Source organism: Diorhabda carinulata, chromosome 5 (assembly GCF_026250575.1).
Source record: "Diorhabda carinulata isolate Delta chromosome 5, icDioCari1.1, whole genome shotgun sequence".
In the NCBI taxonomy this organism is placed as follows: domain Eukaryota; kingdom Metazoa; phylum Arthropoda; class Insecta; order Coleoptera; family Chrysomelidae; genus Diorhabda; species Diorhabda carinulata.
The window spans coordinates 24,801,962-24,828,789 of NC_079464.1; the positions used below are offsets into that span (position 1 = coordinate 24,801,962).

Sequence of the window (26,828 nt, forward strand, 5' to 3'; positions counted from 1 at the left end):
TAACAATTTTTTGACAATAAAGCATTTCTCTTTTTCTCACTGACAGTGTTAACAAGAAAAACAACATAACTCAATATTTGTTTCTTTATATCACTAAGTGATGATCCTGGAATATACCATCGATTTTTTTATAGAAAAACTGTCAAATCAGAAAGATATACTTGCAACATAAATATTTAAGCAGCTACTCAAGATTACCATCCGTGTTTCTATTCAACATGTGTATGGTTTTCAATCAGATATTTCTAAATAAATCTCAAATGGAAACTTCGATGATACGAAACATTCTTACATATCGTAGAAATATATATTTTGACAGAGGAGCTTATAAATCACTAATAAGTACAATAATTTTGTATTATTAGAATTTTTATGGTGAGATTGGCAGCGATAAACTCGGCATTGCTGAAAAAGAAGTTGTGAATACTTTTGCAGATAAGGTGAAGTAGTTTGTAATGTGAGAGAGTTTTCTTATAACTTTCTGACTTAATCAGAACTAAGACATTTTTTCACAATAATCATTTTTATATTTTTATTGTCTCGTTTTAGGTCTATACATTCAGTTCAGTGATGGTCTAACCTTTTTAACGATTCCAAATAATAGTTGTCTTCTTTTTTAGCACAATAGGTGTTTGCGTATGCAATTTTATGCAAATCTTTCTCCTGAAAATAAATTTTCAAGGTAAGGTGAAACAGAAAAAGTCACAAGGATTCTGTTCAGGTGAATAAAGTGGGTGGTGCACAAATTCGAAATGCATTTCGTGAACTGTGAAATGGTGCGTTGGCTTGTTGGAAAAGCACATTTTTACAAGTAAGAATGGGTTATACTCTCTTGGTTTTGTTTCACCTTCCTCAAAATAATTGATGATTCACAAGAAAACGTTGCCATTTATTTTCCGGTTTTTGAAACTGTTTTTTTGCAGGTTTTTTTGAGAAGTTTGGCGGTGGATCTAGGTTTCATCTACCTTGACAAGAAATCTGACTATGTATGTTCAAGGCGCATTAATAAGGCTTAGGATATACTCATTCTAATTTGATTTGGTTCAAAGTACGCAAAAGCGGCACACTACGGGCAGATCTTGCAATATCAGTTTACGCACAGCATCGATTTTTTCCTATGATTCAGCCAATTTTTGACGACCTTCACAAAATTAATCCTGTAGCAAAGTATGACCACGATTGAATTCGGTAAACCAGAGAAAAACGTTGGCTTAAGATGATGCTTCATCACCAAATGTCGAATGACACTCGTACATTCGGACATTTAAAGTATTATCACATTTGACATATTCACATATAGGAAATTACTGCAACACCCATTTATAGTATAGACCACCTTTTTTAGCTAGACCTCCAAAAAGTTAATAGAATTATGAACCTTATCATCCTCAGGATAACTTATTGACTTCGAATGTAGAGGTCTAATGCTTATATGATGAGAAAGCAGGAGATTTTGGTGATGGTGTATTTTGTTAGGCTTTAAAGTTACACAAATTTGAATCAAGATGAAATAGACATATATGTTGAACATTAATATACAGGGCTTCATTGGGCAGGATAATCTAAAACACAAATTCTTACAAATTTCCTCGCAGTATGCGTATTTCGCTATTTCAGTTGTCTATGGTTGAATGACGTAGACAAGTGACTTACTTTGTCTTCAATTCTTATATCTGATATTGAGAGCTTGTCAGCCTAGATCTTTTCTAAAATCTCTTATAAAGTGCAAGGACACAATCCCAATTGTCGTGAACGACGCGAATTGATTGTTTCGAACACAGCTTCTTCAGTGTGCACTGGTCGCCGTGACAAAAAGGCATATCATCAATAAGTGTGAAAACGATGTCAATTGAAACTTGTGAATCTCAACAAAACAACAACAATTTTTTGATATATTGGGTATTTCAACTAGATCTACAAAACTTTTCCAGTATAACAACTTTCATAGTATAAACTCAAGTGCATACCAAATAGAAAGTATACACAGATACGGTAATGTCTTATGAGTTACAATTTAATTTTTCAACACAATGAAATATCTGGAATCTTGAGAAACTACAAGTTGTATCATACAAAAGTCGCTATACATAACACATTCAAACTAAATTAGCTTTCCAAGATTGGAAAGTTTCCAGAGAGCTTCAGTTCGTTTTATCAACGTACGCGTGTTGTTGACTATATCAGGTATTGCCCCAAGTCAACAGAATGATTATGTAATCACTTTGTTCTTGGAAACTTTTGTTGAGTTTTGTTTCTTCCATTAAATAGAATTGGAACATATAAAGAGGATTCTCTAGTGTGTAGTGGCTGAACTCTTGTTGGTAAATAAAGAACATATGAACAAGATCATTTCAAAGAAACATTCAACGATATCAGATACACGAACACATTTTTGTGCAAAGTTTACTTGAATAATGAGTATTTTGAACATATTAGATGAGAATTAGCAATAAAAAATAAATAGCAAGGATATCCACGATTAAAATCAATGAAGCTAGTTGTGAATGAAAGAAATTAACCGTATTTGATCACATTATTAGCAAAATATTGAGAATAGTGTCATAAAAATAATAACATCAAATGAAACTATGAGAGAAAGAGCTTTAATTGTGATAATCCAACTAGAAATCAATGAATCATCTCATAAGATTATTTATATTCAATATAAAAAATTATAAGCCGTCGCGGAACACCTCGTAGATGAGAAATATCTAAACTGTTATGTATAAGTAATGAACATAAAAGAACCGCGAATAAATACGGCATAATGGTAAATAAGACAAAAAATTTCCATCCATTATTAGTGCATTGGAAAAGGTAGACAATTCTATATTATACCTACTCTGCTTTTACTGAAGAGCAGTCTTGTCTTTAGCTTGTTGTTTTTTTTAATAATGTTTGTTTGAGAAATATCTGCCATCATTTCTCCTCTATCAAATCATATTCTAACGTATGTAATGAAAATTTTCGGAAAAAGTTCGTTGCTTTCAACTTAATTCTAAGTAATTTAGAAACTAGTTGCTATAAAACAAGTTTTCATATGTTATTTCAATATTTGTCAAATTTTAACTTGGTGTGGTGTACAAGCAAGTTATCCGAAAAAGTATACACAGTGTAGTGTTCTATTTTTGATCAGTTATAAAACAATAAGTGAATGTGAACAAGTGAAATAGCATCAATTTAATATTTTAAATCATGTCACTGATTAATCTCAAGGATGTGTATTGTCTCCCCTACTATTTAACCTCTACACTGAGGCAGTAATCAGCGAAGCACTCGAGAATACAACTGCAGGCATAAAGATCAATGGAAACATTATAAAAAATCTTCGTTACGCAGTTGATACCGTGGCCAGTAGCCTATCAGAACTTCAATCTCTTATGGATGTTATATGATACGTTCAAGACAAAACTATTGGTATTCTTAAGAATACAAGGAAACGCCACCCTTAGACTTCATGAAGAGATAATTGAACAATTGTCATCTCTAAGATACCTGGGCACGCTCGTCAACCAGCTATGCGACCCAAAACTCGAAATCAAATCAAGAATTGAGCAAGAGCGGATAACTCTGAACAACATGAGAACACTTCTGGCAAACCGCAACATCAGCCTCGAGCTCCGGACCAGAATGCTTCGCTGTTACATCTTTCATGTTCTTTTGTACGGATGCAGAAGTTGGACCATGAATGCGACCATAGAGAAGAAAATTGATTCGTTCGAAATGTACGTCTACAGGAGAAAGCTGCACATATCCTGGACAAACATAGAGGTCCTACAGCAAATGGGTAAACATGAAGAACTTCTCACGACAATCAAGGAGAGAAAGCTGCAGTACCTAAGATATAATAAGAGTCGAGCAATTCTCCGCCTGATAATAGAAGGGAAGATCGAGGGAAAACGGTCGGTCAGCTGAAGATAAAACTCATGGCTGAAAGACTTGCGCAGATGGCTCGGACTGACGTCTACAGAAATGTTCAGAGCTGCGGTTTCTCGTGCGACAATAGCCATTTGGATCGTCTTATCACGCCTTAGGGAGACGGCGTCGTAAGGAAATTAATGTATGTTTGATTGCCCCTGAATTGAATACTTTAAACTAGTTACCAATTCTTCGACTATTATATTACAGGATTATTAAGAAAAAAATATATATATAAATTATAATTATAAAACATTGAGTGAATGTGAATAACAAATATCATGTTTAAACCTTCCGAATAGTTGGCGCCGGGAAGTTTCAACTAATGCCCGGTAAAATAGATTAGTGAATTGTGCAAAAGACAAATGAGGAACATCAACTCGAAGGTTGGCTCGCCGGGATCGGGTTTCCCACATGACCAGTCGCGAACTAAAAACAAATGGAGTTAAGCCTCCATCAAATTCATAAATTGAAGACAATCGTGGAAATTAAACACATAACATAGAAAATTGTCCCAATGACGTGAAATATAAATCCAAAAAGGAATTTGAAGATAAAGTTTTGTTCTGGTGTGACATATCCGATGCTGATCAAAATTTCGCTGGCATTTAAAACTCACACATGTTTGAATATTTCTAAATGTGATTTCTCACAATAAATGAAACTTGGAAACAGCGTTATCAACCAGGAATACAATTAGAGTTAAAATAATGGAGATCATGTGAAGAATATGCACCGAAAAGGTGAAATTCTTATATTATGCTGTTTTACTTTTAGTGTTTTGTTCCATCACGACAATGCACCTGTCCGCTATTGTTGGTGTTATTTATTGTCTCATCCCCCACATTCACCCGATTTAGCTTCCTCCAACTACTTTCTAATTCAACACTCAAAAAATGATATAATATAATTACAAAGACAAACGGATATTTTGCGTAACTTCCGAAAAATGATTTTTGCAGCACAAAAACTATTCTATTGAAGTCCCCTCGTATTTTGCTTGACAACATTTGTTGATATCTCTAAGAGAACCCTATGCCAAACTTTATTTTTTATCCGTTGAAGACAATTTAATTACTTAAAATTGCGTTCAATTGCGTTTACTATTCTATTCAAATGACTTCAATTATTAATGATTTTAAAAATGATAACATTTCTAAATAGTGTATCATACAAAATAAGTTTTTGAGCAATGGAGTTTGATATTCAATTCGTTTGGTATCGTTTATTGGAAACTTTAGCTGTTATCTGATATAGAATATTAGAGAGAACCGTCAATAAACAAATAGAGTATCCACTTCAGGTATTGAGAACGAAACCTTTAAAAAGATAAAAGATCTAAAGATGAGGTTCTCATATAGAACAATTTTACGAAAGTCTCGATTTATTTTATGATATAATTATTGTTGTGGAAAGTATTCATTATAAATTGCAGTTCTGGAGCTTGAATTATTGAATTAGGTGGACTTTTATTTCTAAAATTGCCTCCAGTGAAACATCCTCTAGAATTTTTCAGCCACATCAAACATAATGGTATTGTAAATCGATGCACTGCAATATTTGTTAAACAGAATTTCGTGCCAGAATGCAAAATTTATTGATTTCCTCGGACTTGTTCCAGGACTAGAGACAAAGTGATAATATTATTCGAATATAAAAATATATAACTACTCAGAACTATTCACACATGAAAAAAAATAACTACATGAGATATACAAAATAAATCCTACAAGTACGAAAGAGAATTTTCGTTACTAATGTACATACATTGAAGTTTGTGAACAGCAAAACTATGATAATGAGGTTATTAAGACTTTGATATCACCATATAATGTTGGAAGTTGAATATTGTGATGTCCTTCTCATTTATTGAAACAGCGGAGTGAATTTATACACGCGGTGTATCTTACTTATGGAATTTATTCATACACCTAATACACTAAACTATGGAGGATGTCGTGGCTTCTCAATATCAGAAGCTGGACAGGAATAAAAGCCTCAAGAGAATTAATTCATACCACCAGAGATAGTATAAAATGGTCAGAAGTGATCGCAAAGATGAAACTGAATACGCATATTATCAGGTATAGAATATTACTTTTTTTGGTCAAACTCAATAGACAAAACGTGTTTCTTTATAAGTTTCTTTATAGTTGATAACTTTCATATAAAAAATATTTGCAGGACACGGATTAAATGATGTGATTCCATTCAATAGTCTCCCCCTTTAGGGATAATTGAAAGGCGATATTCATCAAAATAGTCCAGCTAATATCTGTTAATTTGAATATATGATGGTATTAAAAACTTTACAGTGTCATTATATTCCTCACGCCCTTTTCGTTCACCCTTGATCCTATAGTATATCTTTGATATTAAACAAAAATTAGGTAATTGCTGAGGTCTTGAGGAAAAAAATTCATTAGAAGCAAATACGTTCAACATCAATTCACGTATTTCTGAACTTTTTGAGGTTCCTGGTTGAGAATTTACCTTTCACGTAATGTGTATAAATAGTGAACAATGTATCCCATATTCATAACCACCCACAATATTTGAAAGTTATCCACATATTTTGGAGATAATGAGAATAACGATAAATAGAACGTTCCAACTTATATGTCACCTAATAATTACTCTCAAGTAATTAACTGATATGTCTCAATAAAAATAAAAGTAGTTTCATTCATGTGTTTAAAATCAAAAGGGATTGGATGTTTTGTTAAAGCGATAGATTTTCGGGTATTGCAAACTTGCAAATTGAGTGCTAGTGCTTCATAAGATGAAGAAAATATACCCGACGAATCCGCCAAATTTTATATTAGATTAATATACTAAAACAGGAGCGACTTCACGGTTTATAACAATGGGCGATTTTGTAAAAATAGCCTTACATCTGTCACATTAAGTCACGGCATTGATTGAGTGGAGTTAAATTTACGACGTTCAGATTTTCATCATATTGTCTGATAGAACTCTTAGAACTCGGACTTTCTTTTCTTTCTTTTCAAATATTGTTTTCAGGGATACTAGTCGTAAATATAAAATTTGAATTAGAAATAAAGGGCTTCTGAAAAATCACGTAGAATAAATCTTAAAATATCAAAACAAAAGAAGATTTTGATTCACAATTTTGCTCAACTTTGTATTTATCGATACGGAAAATCTTTTTTTTTTTTAGTTTTCTATCCACCTTTATTGAATATGTCATTTTGACTATTTCCTTTCAGCTTCCTGTCGTTTGTATGCATGTATAAATTCTATTTACTATTCAAAGTAACTGACAGTCACGAAAGCAAAGAATTTATTCTCACTAATCCATTTTCTTCAATAAAAATGTATCACCCTCAAGTTAATAATTGCGAGTATTTTCCAGGTGATGGAAAAAGGCTGAATACATAATAGCTTCCATGAAAATTGCTAGACATATCATTTATTTCACAATTTTACAGTTCAAATTTCTGTCAAGAATGATTCTTTCCGTCATGATTGGTAGAGCACTCATGTAGACAAAGTCTTGTAATACTGTTGTGGGATTAATTCCACTAGCTCAAGATTGAGCACAAAAAAGGTGAAAACAGCTGCGTTTAAGCTGCCCCAATAAACATGGGAGGTAATCACTCATGTTTTCTATTCTTCTGACATTCTGTAACCATCGTGTAGCCATAAGCTAAATAAGATGTCTTTAGCGGTTGAAAATCTGTATCTTGTGGTCAAAAGTCTTAAACTACGTTCTTTGCAATCTATAATGATGTTGTTGTACCCCTTTATTAGATAACTAGGTTTCACCCGCGGCATCGCTGGCATTAGAAGCTTTAAATAAGTATCAGAGATCTTTACAAAAGAAATGAATCAAAATGATAGAAAGAATGAGTTATAATTACTCATTCTGTTTAAAAATTACTTAGACCCATCTAAAAACTTGACAATAATGTTTTTAAAGGTTCACCAAGTAATGAAATTGAAACTTTACCACAGGAAAAGCCCATTCTAATAGTTTCATCTTTCCATTTGAAAGCATCGCATTAGTGACATATAATAAGGATAATTATGATATCAAATTGAAGTATCATATTGAAACCCAGTACCATTGAATACTGACCAATCCTTGTGCGTCAGAGTTTGATAACGTGTGGTCTGCATTTCTGCATTATGAATTTTTCTCGAGTGCGATTTTTTTGGCGTTTCTATCACTCTTCTAGCAGCCTGAAGCATAGCTTGTCTTTCTGAACGAACTCGTACTTGAAGAGGAGTTTCAGCTGTAAGATCTAAAATAATGAATAGCATGTAACCACAGAACTGACACCTACCCTCAAAAATTCAGATACTTTTATACTGCATATATAATGACAAAAGAAACAATAAATGAAAAAAATCCAAAGAGCTGAAACTATAGTCAATTGTATTGGATATTGACGTGAAACGTTATTACAGTACCCAAGGCTGGTGCTCCATTACTGGAATGCTAGATGGCGTTGAGAAAGCTAGATTTCCAGATTTTTGACAGAAATTGGTTTTAAATCTCGTGAAAAAAATTTTTCTGTTATTTCTCATAGCTCCAAGAATATGTGTACTAAGTTTTTATAATCGGTTAAGTAGTTTTCGCGTGTCTAACAAACAAATCTACATTCCAATTTATAATATTAGTAAGGATAAGGATCACTTAACATACTCAAGGTTCAATTCAATAACTTCTTGATTCAAATGGGGACTCATACATTTTTTCATTTATGGTTTATTCGAACTCTTAAGAGATCTTGCGCTACAACTAAAAAGAAAGGTTCTTTCGAGATGGACTCCTCCACATTTCTCATTTGCCATGCTTGATTATATGAAAGCAACCTTGCTTTCTGATGGGATTGGTGTGTTGGTGGATTTCAGTAGCTTCCCTCGCTGTGACGAGTGAGATGCACATAATTTCCATGTTTGTTTTTAGATGAAATCTATGTTTTTTTCTAAACCTATAGTGTAATGTTATTGGATAACATTCCAGTTAAAGCAATTACAATAAAAAATAACTGTGTCACATTTTTGAAAGTCAAAAAATACACACATGAGAGATAAATACGTGTAGACCTTTTGGTAGGGGTCATATTGACAATGTTTTGCAGACGGAAAGGAACTAATTGAACTCAAATGTTATTTGTAATAAGTAATTACTTCAACCTCACACTTTAATATGCAGGTTTAGGATGAAATACTGAGGAGTAATAGTACTCCGCTGTTTTACTGTATCTTAATTAACTGACATGTAGTTTTTTATGAATATAAATAAAATAATATCTGTATCATTCAATTGTAATAGAACGTGAGTTTTAAGTATGAAACTCCTCTGTTATCTCGGAACGGCTTGTACGATTTTCATAAATTTATGTGCGCAAGGGTCTTGTGATACGGCTGGTATTATGGTGGTATCTACATTGATGACAGATCTTTCCTATTTCCGGAAAAATAAGCTAAGTTTACAGAATCTCCACCAACAAGAATGCATAAACTCGTTTAATTTGAATAATCTTATAATTTTAGCGCGAATACAACTTTCGTAACAAGTCTAGCGTCTAGGGTCAGTAAGTTAGAAAAAAGTTTAGTAGATTAGTATTTGTGAAGTAAAAAAATCACGGATTCTAGAAAACATACATTAAAGGCTTTTACATCAGATGCTCAAAATAATGTCCAATTAGTTCAATACAACAAGCCATGCGATTTTTAAAACTTTGCAAGACCAAAAAGGGACCAATTATTTTGTCGTCTGTTATTCCAGCCCCTACATTGAGTTTTACTTTGAACACACCTTAAAAATTACTCTCCATATAGATATAAACTTGATATTTGATATTTTCGTGAACTCATTACCATGATTATAATATTGGTGAGAATAGTTAGTTTGATAATACCATTTTGGATCAAATTCTATCTGCTCTAACAATCGTTAGGAGATGGAGTGCCGATGAAGGTCTGAGCATAATATATTCCACAGCCTCTCAAGATTATCGGATTTGAACTAGCTTTTGTGTGAGATATTGAATATCTCGATGTGACCTCCGATCAGGGAATAACTTAGGGAGAATACCTTCAAACAGGGAACCACAAGGCACGAAGTGCTTCATACAACTGCTGCAGAATGGTCGGAAGAAAACGAGGCCTGAGACCCAAAATGATTGACTAGATGTACAAATCTGTTGTGCGGCCTATAATAAGCATGCAGCTTTCGTATGGTGGTCAAGAACAAAACTCAACAATAATCCTAGAAGATCTAGCAAAAGTGGCTTTTTTGTTACAACAGAAGTCATGTCCTCAGCATCCCTAATGTGAGATGCCCATTGATATGATTTCAAATCTTCCAAATTATTCTTCATCAAAAACTATGAAGTCTTAATAATGAGTCTACAGCAATGACCAAATAGTTAATGAACATGCGAGGAGGGCAAGTGGAACAAAGTCATTGCCAATAATTTTTTTTCATGCTAAAAGCAAGAGAGTAAACCTTCTACCCTCGAGTAATTCGAGTGGTTCCTGCCGTGTGGAGACGCCTGTGGATACTGAGCTTCTGTAGGGATAGCTGATTCCACAGACTTGTACTTCTCCAAAGAAATGAGTCCCGATAAATTGGAGTTCTGAGCGAATTTGTTGTTCAGAATTCGGTTCAATTCAATCATCAGGATAATGTGTGGTGATAAAATGGTGGTCGCCCAATAATTTTTGTTATAATTCTAAGGAAGTCTAGTTTGATGACAACTTTAGGCTTCACCTCCCTGATATTTTATTTATTAAATACTTTGAAAAATATTACTTACAAAACTATGCTCCTACGATGTATTTGTGAATTTCATGATTGAAACAGTGATATTATTGCATCCAATGAAGTATACAGTCAAATCGTAGGAGTCACAAAATAATATTGTGGAATAAGTAATAATCTATAATTATCAGTATGTTCAGGAACGCCGCTAAAACAATAAGACTAACAAATATGAACAAATAATAACTGAAGATATATGAGAGAAGAATAAGCTGTAAATTATGAATATAGAGGACTTGTGAACTATGAAATTATAATAAATACAATGGAAGCAAGAAGAATACAAAGATACGGACACATTGAAAGAATGGAAAAACTGCAGGGTACAATTACAGAATGGAGACACAACAAGAAAAGATTGCCTGGTTGACCAAAAAATAGATAGAAAAATTAGTTTGTGCAATATATGCAAAATGTGGAAGTACGTCGCTGGAGAAAACAGATGCAGGGCAGAGAAAAATGGGGAACAATAGTCGAGGCCTGAAAATATGTGGCGAGCTGTAAAGAGTTTGTTACCAGCAATTATCTGATATATCTTGAAATATTCCTCTTCCCTTCAGTACAAATTTTTTTCTAACGATCCTCTAAGATTAATATTCTCTCAATCCTATATAAGTCAATATTTCGTGTATGAAAACTGCTACATGGAAATATAACAAAAAGAGGTAAATAACCTCCATATAATATAAAAAAAATTTGATTCATCTTTCATACTTTGTATTTGAAATCTATTTATTTCTCTGAAAATGAGAAATTGAATGTATACGACTTTATACAGCAAATGTGGATTATTCATTGTATAAGCAACAAACCTTCCAAAAGTTCACCTCTAATGATGCAACTCCATGAGTATTCTGTTCGGAGTTTCATCTTTGTTTCTTAATTCATGTAATCCAGAATGTAGATAACATCTATGAATTTACTACAATCGTTTTTAAACTGAATGCATGGGTTCATGTTCTTTTTCAGTGTGTTCACTGAGATGTGTAGAAGCATTTCCATGTTATTTTCTAACAAATACAAAGAATACACTTTTTACTTGGCAGATTAAGCGTTTCGAATTAACATTGTTTGTGACAGTGATATATGTATTGGTCGACGTGACTAGAAAAAGATATATTTCATATAAACACCATTCCGTTCTTTGATTCTATCTATTTTCATTTGAGAAACAATTTAATAGAGAAATGATTTTTTCCCATCTATCATAATTCGCCTTTGAATCATGTTGGTCACTTTGAGAAAATTATGTATCATGAAAATATTTCAAAATTTGATTGAAAAAAATGGTTCACTATCTTACGAACTAGTCCTCAAATTTGGTACTCAACTAGTATATTGATTGTACCAGCAATTTTTATAACCTTATTTGTCAGGTTTTTATGAAACTGTGATAGATGAAATTAGAAACATGCTGGAAACTAACAAAATAGACTAAGATTCAGGCAGGATTTATGGTCATGTTGGGGCTGAATCTGCCACTTAACTAGGTGAGCCAAGCCAAGCAGTACTTCGCGCCTTATATCACATGAAGATGGCAACTTCGGGACCACTGAAATACCCTTATCCCAAAAAAAGGATGTCGCTGCCACAAACAAAATTTCGTTTTTCCTTGGAAGTAAAAGACTTATATCTACATGGTAGCTTCTGCTGAAGTGTCAGATCCGAATAAAGTTCAAATCTTTCTGGAGAAAAATGATATTTTGACATTTCTCATTTTCAAGTCGTCTAGGTGCAACAATATCGACTATGAGTTTCTTCTAAAATTATCTCTTCTCAATTTAGACTCTTCAGAACAAAAATCAACATTTAAGTCTTTGAAAACTGAATGTTATCAAAAAATTGTATTTGTGCAATATCTTTCCCAATTAAAAACCTTAATTTGTTTTTGAAAACTGTTTTCTTTTAAAATCGTCTTGACTCAACCATCATCATATGTCTTTGGAAACTGACTTTTCTCAATAGCATCGTTTGTATTTGCGCGTCTTTCTCAATTACAACCCTTCATACAATTACAGGGAGGCCACCGCCCCAGTAGCAGGAGGTGCCATCTCTACAGGGGAACTTGCTGGTGCCTAAAAAATATTATAACATATTTTTATAGCGAAGACGGGACATTCCATTATTGACTCAATTGATTACTCTCAATTAATTTGTAAATGCGTCTTAAATTTATGATCGTGTTCTCGGGTCATGCGCTTATGTGTTCGTCCAGATTTTGGAGAATACTGGCATGTCGATAGATCAGCGACATTGTTGATATTATTAATAGTGCAGTGCAGTAATAAAAATGATTTAAACATCGTTGGAAGTGCAACTTCACTGATGTCGTAAAATGTTGGCATTATAAATTTGAACTGCAATTCTTTTGATTTTGGAAAACCGAAATATAATTACTTCATACAATATCATGTATACTTTTCACATTCAGTAAAGATTGTCGATTTGAGATTTGATTAAAACTTTCGAGAATTTATTTATAATTTCATTTATATTACAGTGTAAAATCGATGAATTGGAGAATTGAATGAAAAAATCATACAATGTGGTCAATTGACAATTTACAGTATGGAAATATCATACCCCTCCAGAACCCCTTTTGAATTTTAAGTATCCCCTTCAAAATTTTGAATAAGGAAAGGAGTCGAGTGGTATCAAAGTTGGAAGAGGGATTTTGGTCCTATGTTTTTATTTCAAATTTAGTGCATTTTTTGAAAAAAGTTTTCAGACAAAAATATACTAAAATTTTACGTAGATTCAAAAAATGTATCAATATTTAGGGTGTTATTTTCAAAATAAAAAAGTTACAGTCAGTTACATTAGAATCGGAAGTCGGCCATCTTGGAAAATATTTTAGTTAAAAAGATCGTATCCGAAAACCCAAACTAGAAATTTTCATGGTTTTACTATAAGTATTTTGCCATATACGGATAGTTTTAGCTCATCGTGGGTCACCCTATTTAGAATAATAGTTTTCTTGTGTAGTTATTCTGAAATTGAGCCGTTAAGGGAAATTAATCGGAGAGCTTAGTTAGTGGGAAAGGAAAGTAGTGGAATGATCAAAATATTCCTGAAAATTGTTGCCGCGTTTATGAAATGTATTAAAACGTGATAAAGTACATAGAGAATTTTGTATTAATAATCTGTGAAAGCTAATATTTCATTGGGACGGTAAAAGTAATCCAACATGCGGAGTTTAATACATAACTCTGAAAAAAGGGGTGTGCAAAGTCACCAAATCGAAAACAAAATAAAGCGAAAATATAAAAGATCTTTAACCTTCAAGAACAGAAGATACCATCTTGCAAAGTTAACTAGCTAAGATAATCTATCATGAACACATCACTCAATAAGTCTTGCGACTAACAGAGAAAAACACATTTTTTTCAACCAAAAATCGATTTTATCCAACAATAAACCTAATAAGGCAAATGCAATAATTCCAACGCTTCTCTAACTTCTAGATGCCTTGAAGAACTATTTGTCTTTTGCCTCAAAATAGGCTTCAGTTTGAGCAATTGCTTGTTTATTTGAGCTGAATTCCTACCGGAGAGCATTTTTTTTTGAGTTCAGCGAATAGTCACTGGGCCAGATCTGGACTATATGGTCGATAAGGAAGCAATTCGAAGTGTAATTTATTTAATTTAACCATCGTTGCCATCGACTTGTGAATCGGTGCATTGTCTTGTTGAAACGGTGTTTTATTCTTCGACATCTGAGGCCGTTTTTCCTTGACTTTCGAATTGAAACGATTCCATGCGCATCACAAAATACTGAAGTTATAACCTTTCCAGCTGACTGTTGTGCTTTGGTTTGTGGTTCAACGGATGCAGTTCACTCAGACAATAATCGATTTGATTCCGCAGTGAAATGATTGATCCATGCTTCATCCATTGTACATATAGACGCAAAATATCTGATTTATTACGTATAATCTGACCTGAATCATCAATATGTTGTTGTTTTTGATCAACTGTGAGTGAACGCGGCACCCACTTTGACAAAAGCTTTGTCATAGTCAAATGTTCATGCATAATTGTTAACACACGCCTTCCGATATCTTTACGGCCTCAACTACCTCAGGCAATATCAATTTACGATTATATATAACCAATTTGATGGTTTCTGGAGTTCAATATCATCGGTGTCTGTACGATCACGTTCAAATTTAGCAAACTAATAACAAATGGTTCTTTTCGATGAAACAAAGTCTGTATAATACTTTCGAAGGCATTGCTGAGCTTGTACAGTATTTTTTTCTAAAAAGTAGTAACACCCGAAATTGTTTTAAATCCATTGTTTTCTGACTAATCTTCACATAGTCGTTTGAAAGTTGGCACGTCAAATGGATTTGACAATTGCAGCGCCATCTATATGTCAGTTACACGACTTATTGAGTGATGGTATAAAAGGACGAAAAGAAGTAACGCATTTTTTTCTTCGGAAAGAGAAATATATAGGAGGGTTTTCCTATTTATATGGAAATCAGATATGAAATATAGAAAAAACGTGTTAATAAAGAAAAAAACAGATAAAAGAGAATATAAAAATGAGTTCCGAATTATGAATTATATGAATAAAAAGCTAATATTAAGAGTTTATTTTTTTAAAACAATATGGTATAATAATTGTATTAGATTCTACTCCAAATAAACAGTTCGCTCTATTGATATCAGAATACAATGTTATTGATTATAGTCACGTTCATATACCATGTACACAATAAATGTGTAGTGATTGTGAGTATTTGAAAAAGTCAGAATTCTCTGAACGGATATCCTATTAATACGAGCGACTCAACAAGCGTTATAATTGGGAGTTGCTTTCCGTATAATTAGTTTCCATTTTATGATTTGCTTGTTTTGTTATCAACTAAATAAACGAAATACGAAAGTAGCATCATATAATTAAATAACTCAATTCACCAACTTGATTTTTTAAAAACAATTTATTTAGCAAACTGAGAATTTAATAATTTAAAGTTACAAATAGTTACACCAATCTGACTGGCGTATTAGACGAATATCAGTTGAATGAACAAAATATTCTTCTTTATATATTAGTTCTTATCTTATACCATAATAATTATAAAATTAGATAAAGATATTCATGGTTCATTATTGTCACATTAATAATAATTAACTGAAGACGATACTTCAATGTGGTTGAAGTGGAAACTATAAAACTTACACTTTCTTACAGTGAAGAGGATTGTTTTGGATAACTTTACTATATCATGAATTGGAGGAAGTTCATTAGGTTATTTTGAATGTATTTCTCAAATTAGCAGTCTGACACACATATATTTCCACTTGGGTATCAACGGTTAACAACTTATTTCTTTTTACTTCCTTGAGAGATGAGGTTTCCATTGAATTGAAAACTAAAAAATGTTAATGAAGACAATCGGAAGAGAATTCTGTTCTGTCGTCTAGTTCAAGAAGTTAAAAAACGTGAAAAATAAAGATTCAACTCTGAAAATATGAGATATGTTAGAGGGAATGAACAATTAAGTTATAGTCCGGGAGCCGACAATCTCAAAAGACCCGTGATCGCGGAATTGCGGAATTTTTATATAAATCGACAGCTATTAATTAGAAGAACAAAATGCACACTGTAAGCGTCGATTTATTTGGCTGTAAGTATGGAAAAAATAATTATTTGGAAAAAAGCAAAAGTGTTTTCCTGTCATCGCGATAAAAAACTGTCTATTCGATAGGAAATTTTGTGAATTAATGAAATCATGAAACCCATCATTCCGGAAAACTTTTTTTTTAATTTGCTAATTCCTATGTAAATTTTGAAAAATGCAGATGTCCTGTCACAGCTAGTTAATGCGTGTCAAATAGTACATGATTTTGATATTTTGCAAAAATAGATAAATTGCTTGATGAATTTCAGAGCTTTTCCTGGTTTTAATAAGGAAACATTTTCTTCAGTTGTAGTTCGAACAGTGAGTCATACTAGTAAGTCTACACCTTCACCAATAATAATAGGTTACAAAGGCGTATAAATTAAGGGACTGGGTTTTATTCCATCGGATATTCTTATAGTTATATCTTTTGTATTTTTCATATTTCAAGTGTAAGCTACAATGACCAATAAAAAATGTTATATCGTCTTCAGAAACTTAATGTATACTAAAATCTAAATTTTACTTACCTGTTTTATACTAAATTTTCCCACCAATAAACTTTCTCCCACGAGAAAAAACTCCTCGGCGGGAATCTTCACATTAATACCTTGTCTACTAAACTAGCATCTAGCAATGCTTCCAGATGCATTCACCAATTTATTGTTGGATACATTTCTTAACAATTTCACATAATTAATATTTATATCATGATTGTGACTGGCAGCGTTATCTGCAATATTTGATTATCCGTGCATCCATATTTCAAATGACCTATGTGCTCTTTAAACCGGACAATAACGGATCTCCTAGTCTGCCCCATATTCTTTACGTCACTATCACCAAAGCTAATTTCATATATACTACTTTTTTCCAAATTTGGTGTTTTATTCTTAGGATTGCCCAACAATGTATTGTTGGATTTATAAACCATTCTGAAGCCCAATCTTCTAAATATTTCTTGCAATCCTTTTGTACAAGTATAAAGTGGATTTTAAGTTATCAGAGCAAATTTTTCTTGATTTTAATTTTGGGTTCCGAATAAAGTGGTTACACATAGAAATTTTTTAAACCTATGACGATTGATTAACCTATTCACAATTCTTTTATCATAACCATAGAGTACAGCTACATTATCAATGAAGGTCTGTATCTGAACGAAACGGTGTTTTTCCTAAATACATCAAATGCTAGCCTATTACTATTATCAATTACTAATGTGTCTAAAATTGGATATTTTGAGTTGAGTTTCAAAATGAATTCGTCTACGTTTGCCTTCTTCGAATTGAATATGGCGAAAATATCATCCAAATACCTGTACCATAACTCTTGACTGATTTGCTTTTCGAAATGACTCAGGAACAGTTCAGCCAGAAACGGTGAGAGGCAGTTTTTTATTGCTGTTCCTTCATCTTGCTTGTAGAACTCGTTTTTGTACTGCAAATATTTTTGTTTCATACATATTTTTGTTAACTGTTATTATTCTTATTTTACCATCCATTAAAAAAATCGATTAATTTCATATACGAATACAATATTTTTATTTTCGACGTTCTAACATTAAGACAATGTCAATTGCCTAACATCTTGATAAGATATACGAGCAGGGACAGAAAGTAGATAAGATGCTTAAACAATAGATTTTGGAATGGGTACAATAGAAAGATTTGATTACAATTGCCAAATAGTAATTTATTTATCAAGCACATAAACTGGAACCTTTTTTCACGAATGGAAAACCTCTCAATTCTATCAGTAAAAAAAGACACTATGTACATGCTGCATACATTTTTTTCTGCATCCCTATACAAAAAAATGAAATTTAAATTTGAATATTTTGATGAAGCTCCTTCGAAAAATTACAATTAATAACAAACACATATTGATTGAATTGAAAGTTACGACGATAGTAGACACGTAGACAACGATATGGAGAAAAACTGATAACTAAATGAAATATTTTTGTTTCACTTCGCAATGTGAATATTAAAAACAGACCACTGCTGAATTGATCGATGTGAAATCTCAATTCAGTCACGCTTGTATCTTTCTTATGACCAGATAAAGCTTTATTTAAATAGTGCATATATAGTGATACTCAAATTGGTCTCTTGATGGTCATATGAGCCGGTTTGTTTAAAAAACTGTTATTAGTTTGTCGTTAAATTCGTAAATCACAATTCATTTTTGTGTTGATGGAATTGCTGACATACCTTTCGGTAACAGCAGTGAATTTTTATCCTTTATGGTGTTTTAATTGAAGAATATCTTCAACTGAATCAACTATAACTGATGCCGAAGTACGTCGAAACGTATGATATGTATATTCTTCTAGATGCGGTAAACTCAAATATTGCGCAATTAAAAAAGGAATTGTCAAAAAATTGTTTATATCAAGAACTTGTTATGTATATTTCATATACTTATATATTTGATAAGGTGGTTGCTAGTTGCGTTATAGAGTCTCATATTAGCATATTTTTGATATAAATTTATTGAATTCATGTTTGAACTGGTTATTCCAATAACCAATAACGCCGACTTGAATGCGTTTTTGAATCTGGAATGGTGATGAGTAGAAACTCTCTAATTTTTAATGTCATCACTTTTCATTTTTTACAACTTTTCTCTTCGACAATCTCCAGCTATTCTGAGCATTAATGTAACCTAAGATTTAATGAATAAAATCACACAAAAACTGATTAAATATTCAAAACTTTTACTTGAAACATTAAATATTTGTCGTCTCGAGCATTAAATAAAAACTTTTTTCTTTTTTATTTCTTTTCTTGAAAGTGTATTAGATTTTTTAGGTATGTACTTAATCGATTTTTGTTCCAGAAATACTGAAATCTATTCTATCACTTATAATTAAGATTGCCTTCCGCTGAAAATAGCTGGACCATAGTGAAGAGGACTTGAATTTTTTAGATCTTTCTTCAAAATATTCTAATAGAGCGTGTACTGTAAAGCTGTGAATATTATTCTGGTTCCGCCAATTCATAAAAGTGTTCTTCTGGATAGTTCTCGTACGATTTTTTCTGCAAGAGCCTTGCCTTTTCTAGGATTTCTTCAGGAGTTATATCCTGACAATCCAATTCCTTCGGCAACAACTATAAGTAGATTACAAAATAGAAACAAATACGGATCGATATTTCTTACACGCATATCTTGAATGGAAAAAAATTCAGCTGAAGAGCGACAGGAACCGAGAGAAGTTGATTTACAAAATAATGAAGGAAAGTGTCCTCAAATAATTGAGAAAACACAAATACAACTCGTATGAGATCAAGAATATTTGTTTCAGCAATGAATGTACATTTATTTAAAGTTATGAAGTAACGATGGAATTATTTGAAGACGATCGCAGATATCGCAGACTGGAATGTTGAATTGTTTGAGGATGATACTAGAGAGATTGAAATATTATTAAGTTACAGTTTTTTACGAACTCATACATAATTATGTATTTCCACGATCTAAATTGTTGATGAAAAGTATTTTTTACAGCCTACCCCTATTCATTCTAAATTGAACAGTCACTACAACTTTTGAATTGTACTTTGTATCGTTTCAAGCTACTCTACATTTAAAAGGCTTTAAAATGTTTTAGCCTTAGGGAAGGTACAAACCATTACATTATTTTCCCCCAACACTAGTAGCGGACTAAATGCTACTTCGACTTTTGAATATCTTTTTTTGTGACACATTTCAAATAGTAGATAAATCTCCCTGGATTGGGTGTCGCGTAGCACATTTTACAGATATGTTTGGCAATTGTAAACACTCAAAATTACTTTCATCTTTTTTCCGAGATATGAATATTTGAAATTGTGATATAGGTGTGAGAACATGAATGTAGGACAAGGTAGTATTTTCTTCGATTAATTATTAAACCTTTTACAGTCTTTGCTTTGTTTCTCGTGAGGAAAAGGAATGAGTTCAAAATAATATATGTATCTGTAAAATTTTCTTCTAAGTTCAATTCCGCTCAGTTCGTTGCAAATTAATTGATAATTATGAAATTTATTCACAATATAACAACGTTTCGTGAAAATTTTTGTCAGCAAATGTTTTCAAATGTAGAACTTTGTGAGCTTTCATAACAGTTTAAACTTCTGCTGGTTGAAAAACATTAGAAGCTCCAACCAATCAAATTATTTTCTTGTGTGAAGGCTTGTTTAGAAATTATTCTATTACTATTTCATCATTTTTATAATGATTTCCAATGGAATAGTGTCCCACCCAAATTAGATGAGCTAGAGTGAAAATGCCATGAATCTACACTAACTAACTAACTAAATAACTAACTAACTACACTAACACTTTGATCTACCCTACCCACCCCAAAATACACAGTTTCTTCCTCAATAGATATCATAAATGAAGGACTATTAGGAATCTCAAATAATTCCTACTGGAAAACTGAGGAACTGGAATGATTTTAGTAGAAGCGTTCATAATACTCACTTAATACTCACGACAAAAGTAGTGACATTAACTAACCCTTGTGATGTTGATTTTGTTATCATTGAGGTTTTATTCTGTATATTGAAATTTTATTTTATTTGTATCTTTATTTAGTTATCTTCATGTTTGTTTCTCAGTTTACACAAGCTTTGTCCACAAATTTGAACAATTTTTTGACAATAAAGTATTTCTCTCTCTCTCTCTCTCTCTTTCTCTCTCCCTCTCTCTCTCTCTATCCACGAATTTCTAACACGAAAAGGCAGTGTGTATCAATTAACCCCACGAATATAAATTATATAAATAAATAAGAAAAACATTACAATATAATAACATCATAATAGGTTAGATAATGCAGCTAACAAAAATTGTAGATTAAGAGGATAATAGTTATTCATGACGTGCACAAAAATACTTCTCGACAATATTTTATCTACGACTATATTAAGAAATTTTACGACATAAGTTAACGAAATCTAACGATCCAACATAAAAAGTTATTTTGTTTATTCAAATTAATATTTGTATAAATAAATTTGTACAATTGGTCGTATTATTGATTATTACATTTTTTTCTTTCACTTTAACCTCGCTACTCAAAAATTGTGATGATATAGTTTCTATTTTTGAGGTTAAAAACGCCACAGTATCGAGAAAATCGACAAGTGTCGATTTGAGCTCGGCTCCTTCAGTACAGAAGTTTCTACTCTGAGCATGGCTTCAAATTCTTGGCGTTCGACATCAAAAATTTTTTGCTGTCTCTGTTTCTGCGACGGTTGAGAATTTCCAACCGTCCGTGTCGTTCAACTACTAAGCAGACCATCGCCTAAAACAGTAGCCTTGGGGTTGGCGAAATTTAAATATTGTGGTATGGATGGAATCTTCCCTATCTGGTTAGCACCAACAGGTTGTTTGATGTGTCAACCTTCTTAAAGTTTTCGTTCTGCTTTTACCAATATTTTCAGTTTCCCCAATGTCATTTGTTAATAACTTGTATAACTCCTGATGTCGACAAGCGTCAGCAATGTCAAAAATGGTCAACATCCAAAAATAAAATGTAAGATGCAGGAATAATAAATTTTAATTTTTATATTGAGCGAAAATTGATAAGAAAACTGGAAATGCTTACCTCTCATTAAAGTTTTTTAACTATTGAACAAAAGCACACAAAGTTGTTACTTCTTCAGCTGTTGGAAATTAAATTTCATTATTGAGTTTAAATACAGTTTCTTTACTATATTTTTCATATGTCATTGCAAGAAGGGGGAGATTAAACTCTCTGTATAGGCAAGTTTAATTTGAGTAAGTTAACATTCATAAACATAAATAAGACACAAAAAGAGACGAGTTAAATGAGAGTTTTGTCTGTTTTGTTCACATTTGCGAGACTACATGAGAGAACGACGCCCCGCGTAAGCGCGGTCGCTATTATTTTCTTGGAAGATTATAAAGTGGTATCAGGAAAAGTTAATAGTATTACTATGGTACATACAGATGAATCAGAAAATATTATAATTGAATGGAAACAAACTAACTTTGATTCCATACTCTACCATTTATAGCATTGGACAAATCGAGGATGTTATAGATCATACACTAAACCGAAACAAAATAATTGATAAAATTGATGATTGTACGATAAGTGTATGACTTTTATGAAGACAATTTAGTGTCAACATTGGATATAATTTAGAACAAGCTGCCTACGTACCTTGGTAATGACTTTTAATAATGTTTATAGACGTTTAGGTATGGATCAAGAATTAAGAGGAAATAATATGTAGTGTATTTAATACGTTTTGGAGAAGCGAGTATTTATTATTTATACTACCAAATGCATTGTATTTTTTCCTATTAGAACATTTCCCAATGATGTGCTGATTACCACGAAGACATGACCGCGGCAGTTTTAAAAGAAATTCCATTACGTTAATAATAATCAATCTTCTCTGTCTGTCTTGCTTTTCAAATTACGTTGCTTGTTTTTTATAAACATCATATTCTTTGAGTATGAATACAACTATTTCAACTCTACCAAAAAACTACGCGTCTTTATGCAATCAAAGATCGGTTATAGGTTATCGAATAAGGTTGAGTATGAATTAAATAGATCAAATCTAGCGCAATATTTTTAGAAAACTTAACTGACGAAATTGTTTGTTTTTTTTTATGAGAAAAAATCGTTAAATGTATCTCTAGCTACATGTGTATGGTATAAGTGATATTTGTTGTGAAGAAGATAATGACGATGCGACAGCAGATGCAGATAACAAATTTTTTTCTTTTTCAGAGCCCCCTTCTAGAAGACGTAATGTGTTCACTCCAAAGCCACATATAACCAGGTGAGACATATATACACAAATTTTTAGCGGTAGAGTGAATCTGTATGGATATCCCAATATCAGAAACTAGAAACAAAACTTGTTTCAAAAAGTGACATGAAATTGAGATATCATTTGGAAAGGTCAATGAAAAAATATTTGAAATAAGCTCATTCCAAATGCAATTAAACTTTGTGCTTAAATATCTTGTAAATTTAGTAAAGTGATTTATCTATGTCAATATGGCGTTTTTCTGATGATTGCAACGAGAATAATTGTGACCCTATTTTATAGTTTTTTAGAGTTTATACCGTCAATAATCAAATTTTTTTTCCTCGCCAAAATTGGTTCAATTTACAGTTACAGTTCAGATGAAATATTTTTCAAAATCATTAATTCACATTAATAAAATATTTTATTTGGAATGTGTAACTATTAACTTACCCTCTTCCACATTGTAAACAAGGGCTAGTTAACGCCAAACTTTGCAGCTTTTTTCAATTTATATTGCATGTTCTGTTACAGTTATTTTTGAAAGTTTTGTTTCAGATAAGGTTTTCAGGTTTTACTTCCTCAATTTTTTCTAGGCGAATAAAATATTTTTTACTTATCACCATATAAGCAATGCTGTCATTACTAATGTCATTAGAAGTTAGAAAGAGTTATATTACACACCTCTACATCCGCCCTCATTTCCGGCCCGCAGTTCTCTCCCCATAAAATATTGTGATCGTTAAAATTTTTCCCATTTATTCTAGATGATTATTTCTTATATTTTAAAATAGAGCACATTGACAAATCTTATAATACCTATTCGATGTCAAACAATAAAAACCAACAATGAATCAAAATACAACAAACTTTTTCTTCTTAGCGTGCCGTATCAAGTCTCCTTGACGTTGGCGACCAAGAGGCTTGTTTCCTTCTAATTTCTCTACGACCTTCAACTTTACTCATCATAATCAACTGGAGTATACTAAACCGACTACCACGCATTATGTGTCCCAAATAAGCAAGATTCCTGCATTTAATTTTATCCACCAACTCACGAACCGCATTTGCTCTGTTAAGGACTGCATCGTTTGTTTGCATAGCAGTCCACGGTAACTTTAGCCACATTTCAAAAGCCTCTAAGAGAATAATGGTAGATATTTTTAAAGTCCATGCTTCGACACCATATAAGAGAACTGATCATATGTAACATTTGATCATCCGTGTCCGGATTTGAAATTTTCAAATTATAATTAGAGAAGAGTGATCTCATTTTAAAAAAATGTTGTACCAGCTACGTCTATTCTACATTTTATTTCCTTATCGGGATCCCGTTGATCAGTAATGTAGCAGCCAACATCAGGAATGGAGAAACTACGGCCCGCGGGCCGTCTTCGGCCCGTAAAGCGTTGAAATCCGGCCCGCGACCATCAAACAAAAATCTAGTACAGTTTTCTTATTATCAGAAATTACATTTTCTTCAATTTTCAGTAATGTTAGTGCACGTCGCACATGAAACAACATGTTTATATTTTTTCCTAATATTTTTCTGTCGTCTTCTTTGCTCTATCAAGTCTAGGATTTTGTCAGTCATCCTTTGTTGTTTTTTTGTCTTGGACTCGTTTTAATGTGTTTTTCTATCATATTCGAAATGTGATCTAATTTTGTTCCAGATCTTTGTACTGTCAACTTCATGTTTTATTTGCCTCTTTGGATGTAAATATCGTTTTCAATTTGTTTTTCAATTTCAATCGTTTTCTGTGATATCCAGTTTCATTTTTATTGGACGCGTTTGGACTTTTTTGAGCTTGATTTTAATATCGGCTATCAGAGGATTGTGATGCAATGTCTGCACCAAGATGTTGTTACCTTCATGACACCAGAATCTCTTGTTTACTAGAATATAGTCAATCTGGTTTCTAATTATATGAGGTAGGTTATCTCCTGGTCCTTTGCATGTACAACAAACTATTGAAATTGATGGTTAAAATTGAATTTTTATAAGCGTTTATAGAAAAATATTTAGGCCAGTACCAGCGCTGGAGTTTCTAACTGCGAACTACTTGCAATAGCTTCAAAAGACATGGCACATTGGGACAGCATATTGGCAGTATTAGATTTTTATCCTCCCATCCTTTTAAATTGGAGTACAATTGCACCGCTGTTGGTAAGTAACGTAGCGGCGGTTCTTCTTAGAGCGTGGCTTGTAAAGCCTTTCGAGTCCACTAAATTTAAGAGAGTAGCAATTTTTTTGGAAAAAATTGGCTATTGTATTGTGTCCAATTGGTTGATTTCTTTCTATTCCTTCTCTAAGCTGAACAAATCCATCAATTTCTATGTTTTATCTTCATGTATTCTTGAATGATTTTCACCCATACTGGATCAATAATGATTAATGATCTACTTGTTTGTGTTTTGGAATCTTTGATTTTAACCGAATTTTTTTTAATGAAGCAAAATATAAAATTTTCATTTCCACTAATTCGTCCGTCCGATAGGCTCAATATCATAGATCATATCTAACCTTGACGCTTTGCATCTTTGTAAACTATATCGAATCTCTTGATAGTAATGAAATTCTCCCCACCTCAATGTGTAATATACTATTGGATGTTTCCGACTTTTATATTGTTTTTCTTCTCGTGATAATTGCATATTATGTTCCGGTACGTCTTGAATTTTTAATCTAGAAGTCCTATTTCATACTGCCTTGATTGTAGTTTCTATTTTTTTTCATTTCCCTGGTTGCTTTTTTATTCCCAATTTATCTTTTTTCGTAATTCTGGAAAAAGCTTTCGCGTGCTACATCTTTTATGTGTTTTAATTCATCGTAAGGTCAATCATTCGGATTTATGTAAGTACTTATGTGCTGAATTTATAATACAATTGTGGGTGAGGTAGAAATATCGATTGAGATGAATAATGTAAATAAATGGAACTAAAACTACAGCCAAAACGAACCAAACAATGTCTATACTTGGAAAAAGATTAGATACCACTACGAAAAAGATTTTTTAGGAAATAATATGAAAAAGTCTCCAGCCAATCCTGAGTCTGATAATTTTGAATATAATTGTCATAAGGACGTTAGATATCATGCAATACAAGGTGCAATTCTTGATCTCTTGATCAAAAGCCTGAGTTCAACAGTCTAGTTACTTCTTTCTAGCTCATTTCAATTAACATTGTTATTTTTAAATTGGTTTAAACTGGTCACAAAATATTGAATAAAATTTAAAATTACGAATTTGTTTGGTTTAATCATGTATGTTTTGTTAGTGGCAGTCATCATACTTTGGTAAGAGACGTGTCAAACGACGTCCAATATTAATCTATGGAATATTTTGACTTACAATTGAGATACGAAAGTGATATTAGAAATAAATTTCTCGTTTATCCATTTGTTCAAAAGCTTACATTTTTTTCATTCAAAAATTCCATAATAATAATGCATGCAGCCTATGCCATGAGAATTATGTAATACTAGCTTTCACCCGCGGCCTCGCTCGCATCGAATCCATTAAATAAGTATCAGAAATCATTATAATAGAAATATATCAATATGATCACTTAAATTTTATTGCTTGGTTGGTATATCGATTTTTATAAACTACTACGTACAATGATGTTTCAAAATATGCTTTATTGAAATACAATAACAAATGTTAAAATATAATTTCCTATAAGCTACGACAACTGC

The 26,828-nt window shown here is 32.3% G+C and overlaps 1 protein-coding gene across 1 annotated transcript in view; it reads left to right on the forward strand.

The window, feature by feature from the left end:
* LOC130894010 (connectin-like) overlaps positions 1–26,828 on the forward strand; it is a 395,417-nt gene that overhangs the window by 22,774 nt on the left and 345,815 nt on the right. The window contains exon 2 of the mRNA XM_057800512.1: positions 23,107–23,158. The gene's annotated coding sequence lies outside the window, so the exon portion shown is untranslated. The remainder of the gene's footprint in view (positions 1–23,106; positions 23,159–26,828) is intronic.